Raw genomic sequence first — 20,378 nt, 5'->3', positions numbered from 1 at the left:
TGTTAAATAAATAAATAAATTTTAGAAGGAGCTGAGAGCTTCAGGGGAAGAGACGTTTAGTGCTGTTTATTCCAACTCTGTTCACATTGTTAGTAGCGCAACAGATAGTAGCCTTACTTTTGATGAAGAAGGCTGGGGGTTCTACTCCCACAGTATGCAGATGGATTGCTGGTACTGTACTGTGATGTACTTTAAAGGGAGTGGATGCTGCAGTTCTGCGAATGTCCTCCTTTGGATGAGTTACCTTGTAACAATGAACATGTTTCAGTTTGCCATCCATTCCCTATTGCAATGTTACTAGCTTATCATTTTTTAATGTAACATATGCAATTTATTCTTCAAGGGCAACAGCCACTTTATTTGTAGATGAAACAATGAGATATAAAGTTGTTTCCTAGCAGCAACCTCTTCATTAGTTAGAGATCCCTTTAATGTGGAATTATTTAGATGACTTCTGCAGACCTTTTGCATATTACTGATATTGATGGATTGTAATGACAGAACTTTGAATGGCCTTTTATGGTTGACATTTTCTAAATTGGGTAGTTTTGTCATTATTGGTCCATACATTTTGTTTCATTGCTTACTAGAAGACTGTTCAAAACTACAAATGTAAAACGCTTTCTAACAACTGGTGCTATATTATACAAGGAATATAATTTAATACAATCAGGAATGTGAATCAAATAATGAATACATGTATGCATGGCCCTAAAAATGTGTTTGAAAACAGCCCAGAGGAAAGTCTGAAAGGCTCAAAATCATGGGCAAATTTTAAGTTTTACTCTTGTTACCAAAGCAATGGGTGAAGGTAAAACAATTCATACCACATTACCTTGACCTGGCAAAGCCTTTTGACACAATCCCCTACTCGGATGTAGTACAAAAGATGAATAATGTAGGAACAAACACTTGCTGGATTGCCAACTTGCTCACAGGATGCAAGAGATCAAAATAGGGGAAGAGACCAGTCACCAATGGACTCCCCCAGGGTTCGATGCTGAGACTTTCTTTGTCATATACATTTCAAAAGTAAAAGGAAATACCAAAGGGCTTTGGCCGGCTAAGTTTGAGATGACTGCAAGCTAGGAGCAGTTGCTGAATCCCTAAATGACTTAACCATCATGCAGGAAGGTTTGTCCTAAATATTAACTAGTGTCAAAATCAAGATAATGCCCTCTGAGAACTAACCCAATTATTTGGCGTTTGGGAACTTGTGTGTACAGTGACCTAACTTTTGACAAACATGTGCCCAGAGTCAGAAGAAAGCCTTTCTATATTGCACAGCTTATAAACTGATTGTGACTAGATCTAAAGATGTTGTCCCACTCTACAAATCTCTCATTAGGTCAATCATTTTGCATAATGCCCACTTTGGCATGCATCTGTCCAGCCCCATGCAACAACTGAAACACCTTCAGAGATACTTCATGGAGGTGTCTGAAAAACAGCATCACAGAGGGTAGTTAAACATACCTATTACAACAAAGACTGTGGAGACAGGTCAACAAACTGGGGGAGGATGTTCCAGACATGGAGACAGAACGTAAGTATTGCCATTATACATTTGAGGTAATGCTAGTTTGAGAGAGTTTGTGTGGATATGGCTGCTCTGCATGATTTTAAGTCTGACAGTGTTATGTAGCTGACATAACTCTTACCTGTCGGGCTATCCGCAGACTGGCCAGGGGTTGGACTCTTATATTTGGTGTATTACTCACACGTTTTGTTTTCTTTGGTAAATCAGTAGCATACTCTGAGGATTGTAGTCAGTAAATGGTAACATCCACGTGTGTTTCTGACTTCATATCCCTCAGAACAGATATATTACAACAAACCCTGTAACACCAGCAAATTTCTCAGTGTATAACAACAATATTTCAAGTATGGCCATCTGTTTGGGCCTCTGTCCACCAGTTATGTCAGGCTTTGTCCAGATGCCATACAGTAGGAGGTTGATAGGTATAATGGTCTATCATTATTTAGTGCTATCATTCCTACTAAGGGGAAAGGCTGGAAAACATGTTGGAGTCTGCACATTCAATAGGTTTGTCTATGGAGAATGCTTAGATGCCCTTGTAACATATATTATGTGGTGGAGAGTAACACGTGTTTTAAAACTAGGCTGTTAGAACATATGAGCCATATTACTGATAAGAAACAAGACAGTTCTATAGCTGTACATTTGAATAAATCTCACCATGGGGACAGTAGTGGGTTACAAGGTACTGTTTTGGAATAAGTCTTTTCCTCAGTTTGAAGAAACATTCATAAAAGGACAGTTGTTATGTACAGAATCAGTGCACTAATATTAAATGTTATACTTTATCCCATAGGTGGTTAAACGAGGAGTGTAATTGGAGACTGTGTATTTAATTATGTAATTAAGTGTTAATTGCTTCTTGTGATTAAGGCAAGTATTTCCTGTGATGTTCTACTCCTTGAAGGCTTTGGCCAAGACATCAGAGTATAATAAATATGTGTGAATTACTGGCTGGTTGTATTTCTCTTTGCTATGTTCAGTCATGTTAGTTGTTTTACTAAGATATTGTTGTATGTCAAGCCATTGGGTAAGCCCTATATGATTTTGTAGCAGTGTACTGTTCACTTATTTATTTGGACTGGGGGGCAGATGTGAGTGTCATGGGTCCTTTTGTATCCAATTGTGCATGCTGCCCCAGTTATGGGTGCTCTATCAGCAGCATATGTTTGTATGGGCATTTTTGAGACATGTATGTGTATATATATATATATATATATATATATATATATATATATATATATATATGTTGTTGGGTCTTTTGGATTTTCCCGGTTAGGGGTCGCCACAGCAGAACTCCGGTCCACTAATGATTGGCAGTAGATTTTTACGTGCCAAGTTGCCAGCTTTAACGCACAACCTTCAATGAATGTACACCCATTCATGCATATCTCCACACAGAAGACGCTTTAGCTGAGAATCGAACAGGACAACGTCTTACTGTGAGGCGACAATGCTACCGCAGCACCACCACCGCAGTTTTAGATATATATATATATATATATATATATATATATATATATATATATATACATGGATCTACTTCATATGGTCGACATTTCAGAATGTCGACATTCATATGGCTGAAACCATATGATCAACATTCAAAATGTTGACCATAGAATAAAAAATAAAAAACACAAAAAAAGTACCTTCACACTACTAGCAGGGGGGCTATGCCCCCCCACCCCCAGAACTTAAATATACCAACTCTGAGATCGGACTATAGTGTGGAAGATGGAAATCTTTCCATTCTGCATTGTACGGAGATGCCGATTCCACATGGCTGACATATCGAATGTTGATCATAAGGTCTCGGCCATATGAATGTCGACATTCTGAAATGTCAACCATGTGAAGGGAACCCATATATATATATATATATATATATATATATATATATGTATATTTTATATATATATATATATATATATATATATATATATGTATATTTATATATATATATATATATATATATATATATATATATATATATATATATATGTGTGTGTGTGTGTGTGTGTGTGTGTGTATATATATATACACCTCAGTATTTATTGGTAATATATCTATATTTTGTTATACACATACATGTATCTCATGTACCTCCTACATATCTCTCTCTCTCTCTATGAATATGTTTCTTTACAGATATATATATATATTTGTAGATGCCAATCCTTCCTACTTGCACAGTGACTCTTCCCTATTGTAAACTTGCTTTAAAGAAGGGTATGTTTGAGAAAACATCCTAAAATCATGCAGGAGGTGGCTTACTAGTAAATTGTTTTGGCTATGGTGTACAGAGTCCTGGGTTCAAGACCTACAAAGGCTGTTTATTTTGTTGCTAGGCAGAACAAAGACTGTTGGATACAGAGTGATTAAGGCAGTTTTGAGCAGCTTTAAGTGTGTTTGTGCGGGTTTACATGACGGTAAGTGGTGCTAACGTACAGTTAAATGAATAGGCGCTTACACCCTATAGGCTTCACTTACCAGTGTGCAAATCTGCTTAGCATTTACATTTAAGCAATGCTTAAACCTGCTAAGCATAGCTCAGCCCTGGTAACCATTAATCACATTCCAGTCTGATAAAATAGCAGGGTAATGACAGCTTTAATAAGTGTATATAATTAACTGTACATAACATGCTTCTATGTGCTGTCATTACAGTAACAAGGAGTGTGACTATACTGTATGGGATACCTGGGTATACATAGGTAGTACTACAATCTTTTTTCTTTGTATTTGTTTTATACATGGGTAGTATCCCAGGTTGTATGCAGTCACACTTGCATGTTACACCAGCTACAGTGCACTGGTTGACAAAAATAGTTTAACACATAATGTATCATTACGTTAGTACTTTTAACATTGCTTTTCCAAGTAAAAGTTGATTGCAGATTGTAGTACTAGAACCATACACCCCTGCATGCAAAGCTGGGACTCTGAGCACTGACTATCTTGTTCGTGGTGTCTGAGCTGTATTTTTTTATGTATTTCCTATTGGATATTGATCTGATATGCTGATATTACCTGTAGACAATTATGTTTTTTGGACATGTCATTGAGGACTGCTGTCATGTAGTAATGGCATACCTTTCAGTTTCAGACTTCTATCTTTCAAAACATTCATTCTAATGCATAACATGTTGGCTATCTACTTTTTGTCTGTCCTCTGTACAGATGTACAGAGGTCAGGTATTGCTAAGGCAATACCACTATGTAGATGCCCACATAGTATTGTGCTGTGGGCCTGGACACTGCTGCTAGATCCGACATATGGGACATTCCTTAATGTGGATGTTGCCCCTTTTCCTTGCCTGTGTGAGGAACATTACAGAGGTGGTGGCCTACAAATTCACATATTGTAGGTGGCAGTATGTCACAGAACAGGACATGTGGAGACAGCCAAACAACATGGGGGGCATAGTCCTAGATTTGTGAACAGATTATATGTAATCAGTTATATACATGGTGGACTGATAGATTGACACGGTTTGTGTGGACATGCATTTAGTGAGTGACTGCACATCTGACAATGATATGTCTCTGGCATACCTTTCCACTGGCATGCTGTCCACAGACTGGCCACATGTTTGCCTGTTATGTTTTGTCTGTTACCCAGACAGTTGTTGTCCTTGGTAAATCAGTTGTAAACTCTGGGGAATGCAGTCAGTAAAAATTCATATCTTTTGGTATTACCGACATCATATTCCTCATTAGGATGTTACAACAAACCCAGTAACATCCTCAGCTGTCTCAATGTATGACAGTAATATGTCCAATCTACCCCTGTGTTTGTGCCTCTGTCCCCAAATGATGTCAGGCTTTGTCCAGATGTCAATTGGGCTCAGACGTATTTATTATCATTATTTCTTGCCTTTATTCTTGCTACCATCCCAGTGATGTAGTAGACCCACAGACATGTCAGGGAAGAGGCCAAAGATATGAGTCCCGAGCCTGTACATTATGAGGTGAACTGTACATGTGAGAGGCCTGTGTATGTCTGGCCATTGTTAACAGATTGTTATGGGTGTGTACACATGTCATGTGTACATGTTATTTGGGCTGTGTATGAAGGGGGGGTGGATGTAAGTGTTGTGGCTCCTTCCTTATCTGACTGTGCATGCTGCTCCAATTTCTGCTGGTCTGTTGGCGGTATGTGTTTGTAGGGGCAGACTGAGGCATGTCCTGTACCAAGGTCAGGATTCAGACTACACTGAGAATTGGGACTGTATATGTAGGGCTAATGTGTGAGTGGCAAACAATGATGTATTTGTTCAGACAGTCCGTATACTCTATTGTTCACTTGACTTACCGGTATGTGACTGTGGTGATATTGGTTGTGGGTATGCACTTTCACACTGGTGTCTGTTTGTCAGTGCTGTTACATCCCTGTAGTGCCTGATATATTTGCAAATACATGTGTAATTACCCATAGCAGATTCCCTAATTCAGTTACTTGTGCTATTTCACTAAATATATGTTAGAGCACACAGGAGGGTGTTACTACAGCAACTGTGTTTGCTTATCTACCACAGTACTTCAGATACACCCCCATTTCATGGCTTCCACCCACCACGTAGTCAGCCTTGGTCCAGATTCATTGCAGAAAGGGGTTCTGAGCATACATGTCAACTGGCTGGATTGTTTTCAGGATGCCCAGGTTTATTGCTCATATTTCTGGTCTGTTTTACAGATTATTCTCAATTCTCTGGTAAATCACTGTGATGATATGATTGTTTAAAGCAAGAAAAATATAGAACTCCACACCGTGAAATACTTTAATAAAAAAACAAAGCTTTCGAATAAAAATATTCTTCTTCAATGTCTTACATGGGCCACGACAATGTCTTATATGGGCCAAGACAAGAAAGATATATTTATCCAAAAGCTTTGTTTTTTTATTAAAGTATTTGAAAGTGCGGATTTCTACATTTTTTTCTTGCTTTAAGCTGTTTTGTTACATATTTCTCTACTTCACTACTATTCATCTTTTTTTGAGACATGATATGATTGTTGTCAGAAAATAAGGACATACATTTCATTTACCTACCTCACATCCATCAGAATATGTATGCTGAAACAAACTGTGTCACTCTTTCAAGAAGAGTACAGGGGGACAATGACCTCTTCCTTCATGGATGCTAATGCATTAGTACTGAGATGTGCCACATAGAAGGACTTTCTGACCACAGTGACAATGTGGTAGTCAAAAGAGACATTGATGTCAACCTGTGTACCCAGATCTGTTATAGCACCTTCCTTGTTCAGGGGACTACCATTGATGTGGTAATTCATGGGAACAAGGTTTTCCCCAAAGGGGATGACAACACATTTTTTGACAGTGAGCTTATGACCATGGCTCTGACACCAGTCATTGGTCTCAGTGACGCCTTTCAGTAGGATGCCTACATTACTTGGGTAGTTAGTAATAGCTCCCAACTTGCAATTGTCTGCAAACATTGTCAGCCAGAAATGGACAGTTCATTTCAGACTTCACATCGAGGATAAAGTCATGCTAATATGAAACCTGTTATTCTATCAACTTTCTAAGTTTGTATGGGCTATATTTAAAATCTGTGCCCCTATTTGTCCTCCCAACATTTGTCCATCTGTTGTACTGCATGAGGTTGAGAGGTATGCATCTTCTCTCATTTTGAATTGCCGAACGGCAATTCTGGAGTGCAGGGGGCGTGTGCATTGTGAGTGCACTGCTCTCAGACATACCCCCTGCACTCGCACACAGAACCGTGTCCATATTAGAGCATGGCAGCGTGCCTTCATGAATATGCATGGCATGCTGCCATGCTGCACAGGAACGGTCCCTTCCATGCATGAATAAGATATTCTTGCATGGAAGTTTGCTGAACCCGGGGGTTGCTCTATTTAGCTAGATGTCTAAAATGTGCATTTTTTTATGTTGGTAAGACCAACTGGACATTATATCAGAGGGTTAGAGAACAACTTTATGCCACAGAGAGAGGCGATAGCACTAACGGGCTAGCCAAACATGTCCTTGCCAATGGATCTAAAAATAAATTTTATTTTATAGTGGTCAAGTTGTTTTTTAAGAGTCCAAGGTTAGGAGACATCAAAAATAGAACAGAGAAACAAGAGGTTAAATGGATAGATTACAATCTGACAAATTACTTGTACTCAATGATAGAGTGACTTTGAAACTATTTTACGTGATAAATCTTTCAAGCTTTAGTTGTTTATATTTTGCTTTTATTTTTATTGACTAGATTATAGGTTCATAAGTTCATAGGTAGGTACTAGGATATCAGCCCAAGGGCCTACGTAAGCCTAGCCAGCAAGGTTCCATGGCTTACACCACCCAAGAAAGTTATTTTCCTGTGCCACTATCGAGCAGAGACACAGAAGTGATCCCCGAGGTGTATTTCCTATTTCCCATCCACTCATCAAGATTTTTCTTGAAGAGTGCTAATGAAGAACTTTGCTTAACATAGATGGGTAGCTTGTTCCAGAGTATAGGAAGTCTCTGGGACAGGAATCTATACCTTCAGCATGTCCTGTTTATTGTGGTGACAAGGTTTAGGTCCCTAGAGCGTGTAGCTCGGAGGGATTGGAATTTCTTTAGGTGTAGCATGTCCAACAGCTCTGGGTTTGACATAGCTTTATATTTTAGGCAGAGATTACCTCGGAGTAGGCAATATGCAATGGAGTAAAGCTGGAGTTTTTTGAGGTGGTCAGTGTAGGGCATTTGTTTGAGGCCAGTAATCTCTTTGTGAGGTACTTCTGTGGCCTTTCCAGTTGCTGCAGATGTCTTGTGAGGTACATTCCAAAAGGGGCGTTGTACTCTATAATGGATCTAATGAGTGTCGAGTAGAGGGGAACAATGACCTCTTTTTTCCTGGATGAGAACCCTTTTATGATGAGGTGTGCCATGTAGAAGGACTTCCTGACTACTGTGGCAATGTGACTATCAAAGGAGAGACTACTGTCCACCTGGGTCCCAAGGTCTCTTATCACGCATTCGGTGTTAAGTAGATTGCTGTTTATGTGGTAGTTCATGGGCACAGAGTTTTTACCAAAGGGGATGACACTGCACTTTTTGGCATTGAGCTTGAGGCTACGACTCTGACACCAGGTATCTGTCTCAGTGAGGTCCTTCTGTAGGATGTCCACATCATTTGGGGACTTGACTATGGCTCCTAGTTTGCAGTCATCTGCGAACTTCATTAACCAGAGGCCTTCTGTGTTAGCCTGTACTTCAGAGAAGTAGATACCAAACAGGAGAGGTCCCAGGACGGAACCCTGTGGTACTCCACTTGTCACTGCTTTGAGGCCAGATTTGGGGTCTGCAACTTTTACAGTGTGGGTTCTGTCAGTGAGCCAGTTGGCAACCCATCTTGTGATGTAGGGATTTATACCTAGTTTAGTGAGTTTAGCTATAATTCCAGAATGGGGGATGGTGTCGAAAGCCTTGGCCAGGTTAAGATAGGCTGTGTGAACCACCTTACCCTCATCCATGGCTTTGGTGACTGCTTCAAAGGAGTCGATCAGGTTCAGGAGGCATGATCTGCCTTTCACAAACCCGAACTGGGTGGGATCCAGAGTTTGGAGGTTACCAATGTCTTTGTTTATGAATTCCATGATGAAACGTTCCATGGCCTTGCAGACCAGGCTCATCAGGCTAATAGGTCGATAGTTCTCAGGATTAGTTTTTGAAATGTTAGTACTTCTTGTTTATTTGTTTCTATATTTTGAGGTTATTTTTATACCTTGAGGTTATTTATTTTTATACACATTTATGATGACTCACTGTTATTAGTTTTGTTTAAGCTTATATATTTACTGATTTCTTAGCCTTGTTATATTAGATTGCTGAGAGATTTATGAATGAATTATACAATTTGTATGAATGAGTGTTCACATAGGTTTTGCTACCACCTAGTGGCACTATTACAACATTATGCTTGGGTTACTACCATCCTGTTTTCTAGTTTTTTGTTTTATTTATATGTTATTTTGCATGTTAACTGTGAAGTTTTCCATATTTTTGATATTGCAGCTGTAGTTTATGTATTGTCTTTTAGAATATTGCCTTATTTTAGGTGTTCTGTCATGTTTGCACTTGCGCAAGTTTTGAATGGTTGATTTGTATTCATTAATTGATTACGTAGTTGCTTACTTCATTCAATGAAGTTATTTAAAATCTTTTTTAGGTCTGTTATATTAAATCTGAAGAAGAGTCTGTGTTAAGACATGAAAGCATTTACTTGTTTTATTTTGAATTAAAGTCTTATTTTCTGAGCCGTGTTTGTCTTCTCGTTTGTTTTACTTCTTGGATTAAATGTAAATTTCAATTAGATTTTCTGCAATTGGAAAATACAAAAAAGCCATTTTCCATATTTTTGAATACATTTTAAAAATTCAAAAAAGACAGTCAAAAGGGTAAGTACAAAAGTAGTTCTACATATATCCTGCAAAATAAATGGTGTTTACATTACATGTACTGTTCATATGGGATATCCTCACATCTACATCTGTCACTTTGACAAAGACCAACATGTCTGTATAAAACATTTCAGGAGGACTGCAAATCCCAAATAACAGTCAGGAAAATGTAATAAAATGTTGAAAAAGAGACACTACAGTACACCATTTGTATCAAAGTGGCAAGCCACCCTGCACCACCATCCATCCTGAGGGATTATGCCTGCAATTCACCACATTGGTATTGTTGCAACCCTGGTGTTGTACAAAGTCCAAGATGCATGCAATATATGTATTATAGCATTAGTGTGCAATTCTTTCATAGGTCTATAGGTTTATGAGTACTTACTAAGCTGCCAGATTGTGAGGATCTTAAGAAGCCTTGCCCTTTCATTCCCATTGTAGTTATTAGCCGTTATATTTTTCAACATGAATCTCCAAAGACAAGTTGCACAGGTATATGTAGAATATTTATGTTTCCCCCATCCATGAGGGCCATTAGTAGTGAACCAGGAGTGAATTTGCAGTTACCCAGTTGTTGAGCCAAGTTACATTTGAATAAAGTAAGAAAAGTGCTTTGTTTAATACTCAGGGGAAGCCAGTTCCATAGAAGTGATATTCTTTGTGATACATACCTATCCAGTCTTGAACTAGAAACTGAGGTCTCTTGAGTGGGTGATTCTGATACCACTCAACTTCTGAATGTGTCATAGGTCTGACAGAACAGGGTCTGTTGATGCTCTATATGGAAGGCAGTGGTCACTTCCTAGTAACCTGTGTGATAAAAGAGAGGCAAAGCATTGAGACAGTTTCAATAGTTTTTAAGATTTAGGCCCTTGATTTTTTTAAGTGAGGAAATGTTGTGGTTATTCCAGCTGTGACAAATGTTTGGACAGGTACATAGTAAAAGGGGCATTATAGTCAGTGACTAGTATAATGAGAGCCAAGCAGAGAGGAGCAATTACGTCTCCAGAACTGGACCCTATACTCTTCAATATAAGCTGTACAATGAAAAAAGCACTTCCTTACAATAGTGGATACATGGTGATCAAAGGGCAGTTCATTGTCAACATAGGTTTCCAGATCGGGGAGCTGTTGTCAATGTGGTAGTCATAAATGATTCATGCTTGCCAAAGAATGTGAGTATGCATTTCTTGTCCTCAGGGCTTTAGCACCTTAAAAAGAAGATGAAATACATGGAGATGAAGAAGAATGGCAGCACCTCAAAACAGCATGTGTGAGGACTATAGGACAGATATGAGGCGGTGCCATGTATGGAAATAAGGTACATAAGGAAACTTGGTGGTGGAACGCTGTAGTCTATGCAGTCATCAAAAGAAAGAGTGCAGGAAAAAGTGAGAGATAGCAAAGATGGACCAAGCTAAGAAGGAATACTGTTTGGCTAACAAAGAGGCTAAGAGAGGAGTTGCAATAATGAAGAACAAGGCATCAAAGGCACTCTGTCAGCTTTTGGAAAGTGACATGCTAGATGGCACAAAGAAAGTTAGATTGCAAGGGAATTACAGAAAGTTAAAGAAGATGGTCACACATTCTTCATAAGGGATGCCAACACAAAAATGTTCCACACGAAGATGGAAGGAGTACTTCCAGCAGTTTCTGAATGAAGAAAACCCCACAGAAGCTGTACTGCCCCAGACACAGCCTACAATGAGAGAAGAGGAGGATCCCACCATACAAGAAATAAGAATAGCACTAAGGAAAATGAAGTCATGGAAAGCAGTAGGTTCAGATGAGGTCACAGCAGATATGATAAAGATGCTGGGTGAGAAAGGGGAGAAATAGCTCCTGAGGGTACTCAGCAGTGTGGAGAGAAAGGCATACTCCAGATGACTGGAGAATAAGCATTCTAGTGCCAGTGTACAACAACAAAGGGGACATCCACAAATGTGGTCAGTACAGCAGTATCAAACTCCTGTCACATTGCATGAAAGTTCTGGAGAGGGTGACTGATAAATGAATACGCAGAGTAGCAGAAAGTAAGATGAGAGATAAGCATTTCTGATTCAGCACAACCAACCCAATGTTTGCAGTGAGACCGGTAGCTGAGAGATGTTAGAAATGAGAAAAGAGTTCAAGTCTTAGTTGTGGAGAAAGCATATGACTAGGTCCCAAGAATGCTGATTTGGGCATTCCTGAAGTGGTCCAAAGCCCCAGAAACTTTGGTAGAATTAGTACAGGCTATGTACAAAGACCCAATGACACAAGTAAGAACAGTGTTTGGTTTCAAAGAGGGGGTTCCCATTGGGAGTGGGCGTGTATCAGGGTTCATCTCTGAGGGTCTATATTATGATAGTGCATGCTCAGATGAGCGAACAACATATAATCGACCCCATGTAAGTGAAAGCTTACAATGTTGAAACCTCGGAACAGCGATTTTTTCCAAGGGAATAAAAATCGCTGTTCCAAAAAAAAAAAAAATTGTAAAACATTACATACACCTCCCCTACTTAAATATACCAACTCCGAGATCGTACTACAGTGCCGAAAAGGCAAAGCAGCGAAAGTGGTCAAACAAATTCTTTCCCAGGGAAAGAATTTGCTGAAAAGCCACTTCGCTATTTTGCCTTTTCACACTTCTCAGTTCGACAAAGACACATTCGACAACCTGCGTCTGTGACAGCGTAATAGGGAGGCCATCTCTGAGCCCACTGCTGTTCACACTGGGGATGGACAAAAATAGCAACCAGGTTAGTCGGGGAAGCTCAGCAAAGTTGCTATATGCCAATGATGTGGCATTGCAGGCAGAGTCTGAGCAAGAACGTCAGCAAAAGACAGGAATGGAATGCAAAACTGAAGGCACTTGGGATGAAACTGAGTATGGATAAAATTGTTGTAATGGCAGCAAATTGGGAAATCTGAAGAAGCTAAGGATTGAGATAGAAGGGAAGATAATGGAACAGATTAACAAATTCAAGTATCTGGGAGGATTTGTTGAAGAGAAGGGAAGGTCAAACCTAGAATCAGAGGGGCTGCAACTAACTGGCACAGAGTGTCAGAGCAGTGTATGACAGGATAATGCCAAAGAAGCTGAAAAGTAAGGTGTACAAAACAGTGGTGCAACCATTAATACCATATGGTACAGAAACCTGGGCAGTAAAGGCAGAACAGTTGAGAAAGATAGAGAGGTGAAGGGTAAAGACAACAGATTACAGTGTGTTGGGTACATATGCAGAAAAGCAGAAGAGAATCTGTTGAAGAGAGTTTGGGACAGGCAGGAAGAAGGCAAGAGGAAATGCGGGCTTCCAGCAAACAGATGGGTAGATTGTGTGTGAGAGAAAACCTGCTACAGTCAATGATGACTGTCAAAAAACGTGGGAGAGTGGCATTGAATCAGGAGAGATGGCAACAGTTCACACAACACCCCAACCTCATGTAGGAAATGGGAAAGGGGAGATGATGATGATGATCTCTTGTCATTTACTTTCATTTCATGGCTTTGGCACCATACATTTGTTTGGGATGGGCCATCTTGTAGGATCATGGTGCGCTCTAGGGAGGTTATGATGACAATAAGTTTGTGGTCATCTACAAACATAGTAAGTCACAATCCTTTAACACTAACTTTGGCCTCTCAGAAGTGAATGCCACAGAGATGTGTCCCAAGGACTGAAGCCTTGGGCAGTCTGTTAGTGATAGGTCTTCTGGAAGAGGTAGACCCAGCCATCCTTAGTTCCTGTGTTCTACTTGTGAGTCAGTTTGCTATCCATTGATACAGAGGGGTGAATATGTAGCTGAGATAGTTTATCTATGATATCAGAGTATGGGATGGTGTTTAATGCCTTTGCAAGGTCCAACTAGTCAGTGAGAAGTGATCTACCCTTGTCCATTGCTCAGTGACACTTCTGAAGAAATCAAATAGGATGAACAGGCAAAACCTGCCATTCATGAATCAGAGCTGGGTTAGGTCAAGAGCCAGTAGGTCATCTAAATCCATATTTATTAGTTCAGTAATAATCTTTTCTATAGCCTTATACATTTGGTTAGTTAAACTTATGAGTCTGTAATTACCTGGTTCTGTTGTAGCCCCAGCTTTGTGCAAGTGAATAGCTGTTTCTGTGCTCCATTCTTTGGGCACAAAGCCTATTTCTAGGCTGATGTAGAATATTCTCTATTGAGAAGGGTCTGACTGTTCATGTTTCTGACTAGACAGTAGGCAGTCTGGCATGTTATCTGGCCCCACAGACTAGGGCTGAAAGTAGGTATGTTTGTGATATGCTTTTTCTGGAGTTATTAGTGAAGAATTTCCTAGTTCCAAGACACTGGGTTTATATCACATGATCGAAACACAATAAAAGCGAACACCATAACTTCAAGCGAACTTCAAACCTCGAAAGCGTAAAACTCCGAAAGCTGAGAACAGCAATTTTTTCCCTGGGAAAGAAATCGCTGTTCCAGCACAAAACACGGAACACACAAACACTACACACCATTTCTAATGTGGGGGGTTGTACCCCTCACCCCCCCCCACTTAAATATACCAACTCCGAGATCACACCACAGTGAAGGAAATAGCGAAGCTGTGGAAATGGTCCACCAAATTCTTTCCCTGGGAAAGAATTCAATGGTCCAAGGCTTCACTGTTATCAGTCTTCGAGGTTTTTGGTTTGATATCACAGCATTCAAAGTTTTGCAACTTCGATGTTGTGATATAGACCCCAAGACACTCCTGGTCTTAGATAGTGCCTTCAGAACTTATTTTTGTGAGACTTGAGGAAGGGTTGAATGTGGTTATTTGATCTGAGAATATTGCAGGGCAGAAGGTGTGAAGATGGAGTTGAATTTCTCTGCAAGCAGACTGGCTACATCGTCTAGGTCAGATTATGTGATATAATTTACCATTAGCTTTGCACAGTGCTCAGTATTGTTTCTGAGATTGTTAACATAGTTAAAGAAGGCATTGTGGTTATCTTTCGCCTCAGTGGCTAGTTTTACCTCATATCCGGCTTTGGTTGCTTTGATCAGGATTCAGAGTTCTTTGTCTAGTTTTGCAAGATGTTTTTGGCTTCTTGAGAGTCAGATTTATTTTTGCATGCAACAAGTTTTTTCTTTTATTATAGAACCTGCTTATATTTGCGTTCTACCACAGGAGTTTTTTTTTTTAATTATGCATTGTATTTATAGGTTTATAGAAGGTTACTAGGCTAACGGCCCTAGAGCCCATAGAAGCCTAGCCATATTTATCCCATGTTGTCCCAATTGTCAGTGGTTATGTGAGTGATGTTCATAGAGGTAAAGGTCACTGGCAGTTAATAACAACATTCTCTGTCCAACAGGGACATGGACACCACCCCAGGAGTGAATTTGTGGTCACCCATCCATTGATTTAAGTTGCGTTTGAAGAGGGTCAGGGAGGGGATCTGTTTCACGTGAATTGGAAGCTTCTTCCAGACAAGTGTCAATCTCTGGGGGTTGTATCTATCTCTCCAGCATTACCTATTCATGTTAGAGGCTAGGTTAATTTTCCTGGAGCAAGTGACCCTAATGCAGATTGATTTACGAATGTGTAACATTTCCATCAGGGCCAAGTCACTGGCTGCCCTGCAAGCCAGGCACAGGTCACCCCTTAGTAACCTGTAGGAGACAGAATACAAGTGACAGGGCTTTCAGTTTTTCTGCGTAAGACTTATTTTGTGTACCCTGTAATTTCTTGGAGAAAAACCTGTGTGGTATCTTCAGTTGTTGCCAGTGTCTGGTGAGGTACATGCAAAAGGGAGCATTGTACTCAATTACTGGTCTGATAAGGACTGAGTATAATGGAATTATAACATCCTTAGATCTAGATGTGATGCCTTTACTTATAATATGTGCCACACAGAAGGATCGCCTTACTACTTTGGATACGTGGTAGTCAAAGTTCAGATTGCTATCAACCTGAGTACCCAAATCACATACCACTGGGTCTATACTTAGGGGGGGTCCTGTCTGTAATGTAATTAGAAGGGGCGTCAGCTTTTCCAAAGAGAATAATAGTGCATGTTTTGCATCTAGCTTTAATCCAAGGCTTTGGCACCAATCATTTCTTTGCTTTAACCCTGTCTGCAGTATATTAACATCACTGGCGGACTCGATGATTGCTCCCAGTTTGCAACTGTATGTGAACTTGGTCAGCCACAGGCTGTCCAAGTTTGCCTGGACTTCTGAGAAATAAATTCCAAACAGGAAGTGGCCCAGCACAGAACCCTGGTGACTGGTCTTTTGCTAAAGGTGAAGTATCCTGTTGGTATGTGTCCTGTTGGTGAGCCAGTCCACTACCCGTAATGTAGGGCCTACTTCCCAATTCAGAGAGTTTCTCTATAATACCTGAGTGGAGGATTGTGTCAAATGCCTTGGCTAGGTCAATATAGGTGGTATGCACTGCCTTTCCCTCATCCAAGGCCATGGTGTCTTTCTCAAAGAAATTAACATGTTTAACAGGCATGATCTACCTTTAGTGAATCCCAACTTGGTTGGGTTCAGTGTTTGGAGATTACCTATGTCCTTGTTAATAAGGTCCATAGTGATTCTTTCCATGGTCTTGCAGATGAGGCTAGTCAAGCTTATGGGCCTATAATTTCCAGGGTCAGTTGATGGTCCCCTATTGTGCAAAGGGATTGCTGTTGCTCTCTTCTTTTCGGCCAGAAAATAGCCAATTTACAGTCCCTGGTTAAACATGGATCCAAGTGGGTCTGCTAGATCATGTTTTAAATTGTTTAAAAGGCAACCTGAGATGTTGTCTGGTCCCACTGTTGCCATGCTTTTGGCCTTGGAGAACATCAAGATGACCTTCTCTCTTGAGATAATAGGCTGAGGAATGGTGGCATGTATACTTTGCCAGATGACTGGAGAAAACGGGGGTGAAGTCTGTTCCAAATATGTCAGCTAGCAGGTTGACTATTACCTCTGGTTGAGTGTGGGTGGTCCCATCCACAACCAGTTCAGAACATAGCTGGGTATTCCCTTTTAGATTTTGGATGTAGTCAAAGAATGTCTTGAGATTATCCTTAGCTAGGAGGCTATTTTTGCTTCGTAATTAGCTTTGGAGGACTTGACAAGATCTCTAATTTATTTGTTTAAGCTATAGAAGGATTTCTTCCTCTGCTGAGCCAGGTCCCTCTTGTTCTTGGACACTAGTTTCTTTTTCTTGTTGTATAGCCTGTTTATACTAGGGGTCCACTGGGCTGACTTATTTTTTCATCAAGACCTGGTTTTAATTTGGTCAGGTACAGCCGAGTCTATACAACTTAAGTGGTTATACAGGGCATCAATGTACACTTCTGCGTAGGACTCCATGTTATCTGCATTCAAGGGGGCTTTGAAACTTCTTATATCATCAATTACTAGGATATAATTTGCCTTTGAAAAATTTTCAAGCGTTTTTGAGCTTGATGGGGTATCTGGTCTTATAATTACATTGAACAAGGCTGATACTAGACCCGATCTTACCAGGGAGGATATCACGGGGCGGTGTGGGGGGTGCAATGCTCTCCCATATTAGTGAGTACTACATCCAAGATATTTGAGCCTCTTGTGGGTGTGCTGACCAGCAGTTCCAAAGCATTTGCACTGACAAAGCCCGAGAGCCTCTGAGCCCGCTTGTTTTATGGTCATGTACGCTTCCCAATTGAAGGAAGGATAATTGAAATCATCCATGGGTAAGGTGCTGGGCTGTTTGGCAAGTGTCTCCAGTAAGTCCACGTCTGTGGTATGCTTTTCCTGTTTCATGGCAGGGGACCTCTAGCTAGCTATGATGTGGTAGGTGGCTTTGCCTACAGTTAATTGGACATGGAGTAGCTCAACAGAGTCATACTGTTTGACCAGTCTCAAAGTGTACTTTTCATTAATGAAGATGGGTACCCCTCCTCCTTTGGTTATTTCATGCTAAGTTTGTGGTCTGAACATATAGAAGGTGTTGTAGCCCTGCAGGGTAGGGGTGCTTTCTGCACCTTTAAACCATGTCTCAGTGACTGCACAGATGTCAGCATCTTCCAAATTGAAGAGTGCTTCCAGGGAGTGCAGTTTCGTGTTTAGACGCCTAGCATTAAGCAGCAGTGCCTTCAGTTTATCTAGAGAGGATTTTGTTAAGTTGGAAGGTTGGTTATTTTGACACTGCCGAAAAAAGGCACAATAGGGGTGGCTAATGCCTTTGCCAGTGTCCAAAAGCCTAGAAGAGACAGATACAGACCATCTATGGCAAAGCAGTGTGGCCTGTCAACCATGTCTTCGCAGGCTGACAAATATTGGATCCTCATGGACTGACACATAAGCTAAGCCAATTGTTAAAGTCAATCATTTTTACTTGTATTATGGCATCATGCTTGGAGAAGGCAGAATGCTGCTTAAGGCTAAGCTTATACCTACCTGTGACTCATAATCTGAGAGCTCAGTCATGTCTCTCTTCATATAGTCCAGTGAGGTACAGCTCACGTCATTCACCCCCACATGGACTATGATAGAGTCATACCAGTACTTGAGTGCTTGAGTGACTTGATGGATCCTGGCACCTGACAGACAGCTAACCGTAACCTGCTCCTTATCCACCCTGGTGAGGGAACTTCCGTGTGTTTCACACTGGAGTCACCTATGACCAGTACATTAGGTTTTGTGGTGTTACGCCTTATGGGCTTATTTGTTGAGGCACTGGTGTGTGTTATTATATGTTGTGGTTGTTTTTTGCATTATTATGTGTGTAAGTGGTTTCTGTTTGAGAGGCCTCTGATCTTTTGGTTAGTTACTAGTGAGTATCACCACATATGTGGGTTTATGCATCATTTCCTTATTCAGTGTGGGAAGTGTGTGTGTGCTGACAACCTGTTTAGTATTCAGTTTTTCCTTATGTGAGAGTCTTGCCTCCAATTTCATAGTGTAACTGCATCTTTTACATAAAGTATTTGTTTGTTTCAGGAGTTGAAGTGGTTGTCAGTATACATGAGACAATTGCTACATTGCCTCAGGATGCCCAGGTCTAGCAGGTTGGCCATAGAGATGATGGGTAACTGTCTGTCCATGATAGCAGTCTCTTACTTAATGTTTTATTAGGGAAGGGAATATTGTAATTTGAAGGACTGTGCTGGTAGTGCCAAGACTACAATAGGGACATATACTTTGTGTAGGCGAAGGTTGATCAATAAGGCAGCACTGCTCTCCTAGAGTAGCAGAAAAGCTTAGAAAGGTTTAACTTATTGCTGTTTAGGGAAAATGAGCCTCTAGGCTTTTGCATCTATACCGGGCACTGCTAACCACCGCTGTATGAAGAGCAGCACTGTGCAAATGCAAGGATTAAATATGACCAAACAGAACAAGTTCTAAGCAAACTACCAATCAGGAAGCAAAAAAAAATCTTTCCACCAGCAATCGCCAACTTGGACAGGTTAGATCAGCACACTTCTGGCATGAGGGTGCAGAAAGATACCTTCTTAATGTAAAATACCTGGTTTGGAGCACAAGTGTAACAAGACCACACAAACTATCTACAACAGCCCTAACTAACAGATATAGTTTTGTTTTATTTTATTTATTTTTTGTATAAAATGCAAAAACAACAGTAAATAGTTTAAGAAACGTGCTTAGGTATGGTCACAGTATGTAAGAGAAGTGCAAAAAATACTTATTTTTTTCTTTTCAATAGTGGATTGCTCCAGGTTAAAACAGATTCTTAGCAATCAGTAGCAAAGTCATCAAATGATGAGTTGCTCTTTGTATCTATGCCAAAGCCCACACAAATGCAAGGCTTAAATATGAGCAAAGAGAAACAAGTTTTAAGCTAACTTTATTTTTAGGGGGCACATGTGCCTCTATGCAACTATTTACATGTGCATAGAACTTGGCGGTTAAAGATTCCACATAAGCAGTGGGATGATTGAAGTGGAAGGAGCTTTTGGATTTAGTCAGGTCATCACTCAGTTTTAGCAGATTAGCCTTTGCATAACCTCTGAATACTGAGGTATTGGATAATGTTTCTGACATCAGTCGCAAGGTAAATGTGACTGACTTATGGTCTGATTTGTCCTTGGAGGAGGTGGCAAAAGATAGTGAGCAGGGCTGTCCCATTTTTTGTAAGGCCAAAGTCCAGGATTTTATTTCACCTGGTCAGAGTGTAAACTAACTGGTCCAGGGTATTTGTATTTATGAAGTCCAGAAATCTCTGGCTATAATATTTGCTAATGTAACAGCCTCCCAGTTGATGTCGGGATAGCTGAAGTCTCATAGACAAATGTTTTTTGGCTGAATATATTGAGACTCCATACTGATTAAGTAGGAGATATGGGCCAATGGAGGCAAAGAGGGTGTTCTGTACTTAGCTGTGATGTGATAAAGGGCTTTCTGCATAGTGTATAGGATCCGGAGTTCCAGGTTGTTATGCTGTCTAACAAGTCTG

The sequence above is a fragment of the Protopterus annectens genome, chromosome 3.part1 (assembly GCF_019279795.1).
Source record: "Protopterus annectens isolate FY-2018-M chromosome 3.part1, PAN1.0, whole genome shotgun sequence".
Lineage (NCBI taxonomy): Eukaryota > Metazoa > Chordata > Ceratodontiformes > Protopteridae > Protopterus > Protopterus annectens.
This window is presented reverse-complemented; position numbering follows the sequence as displayed.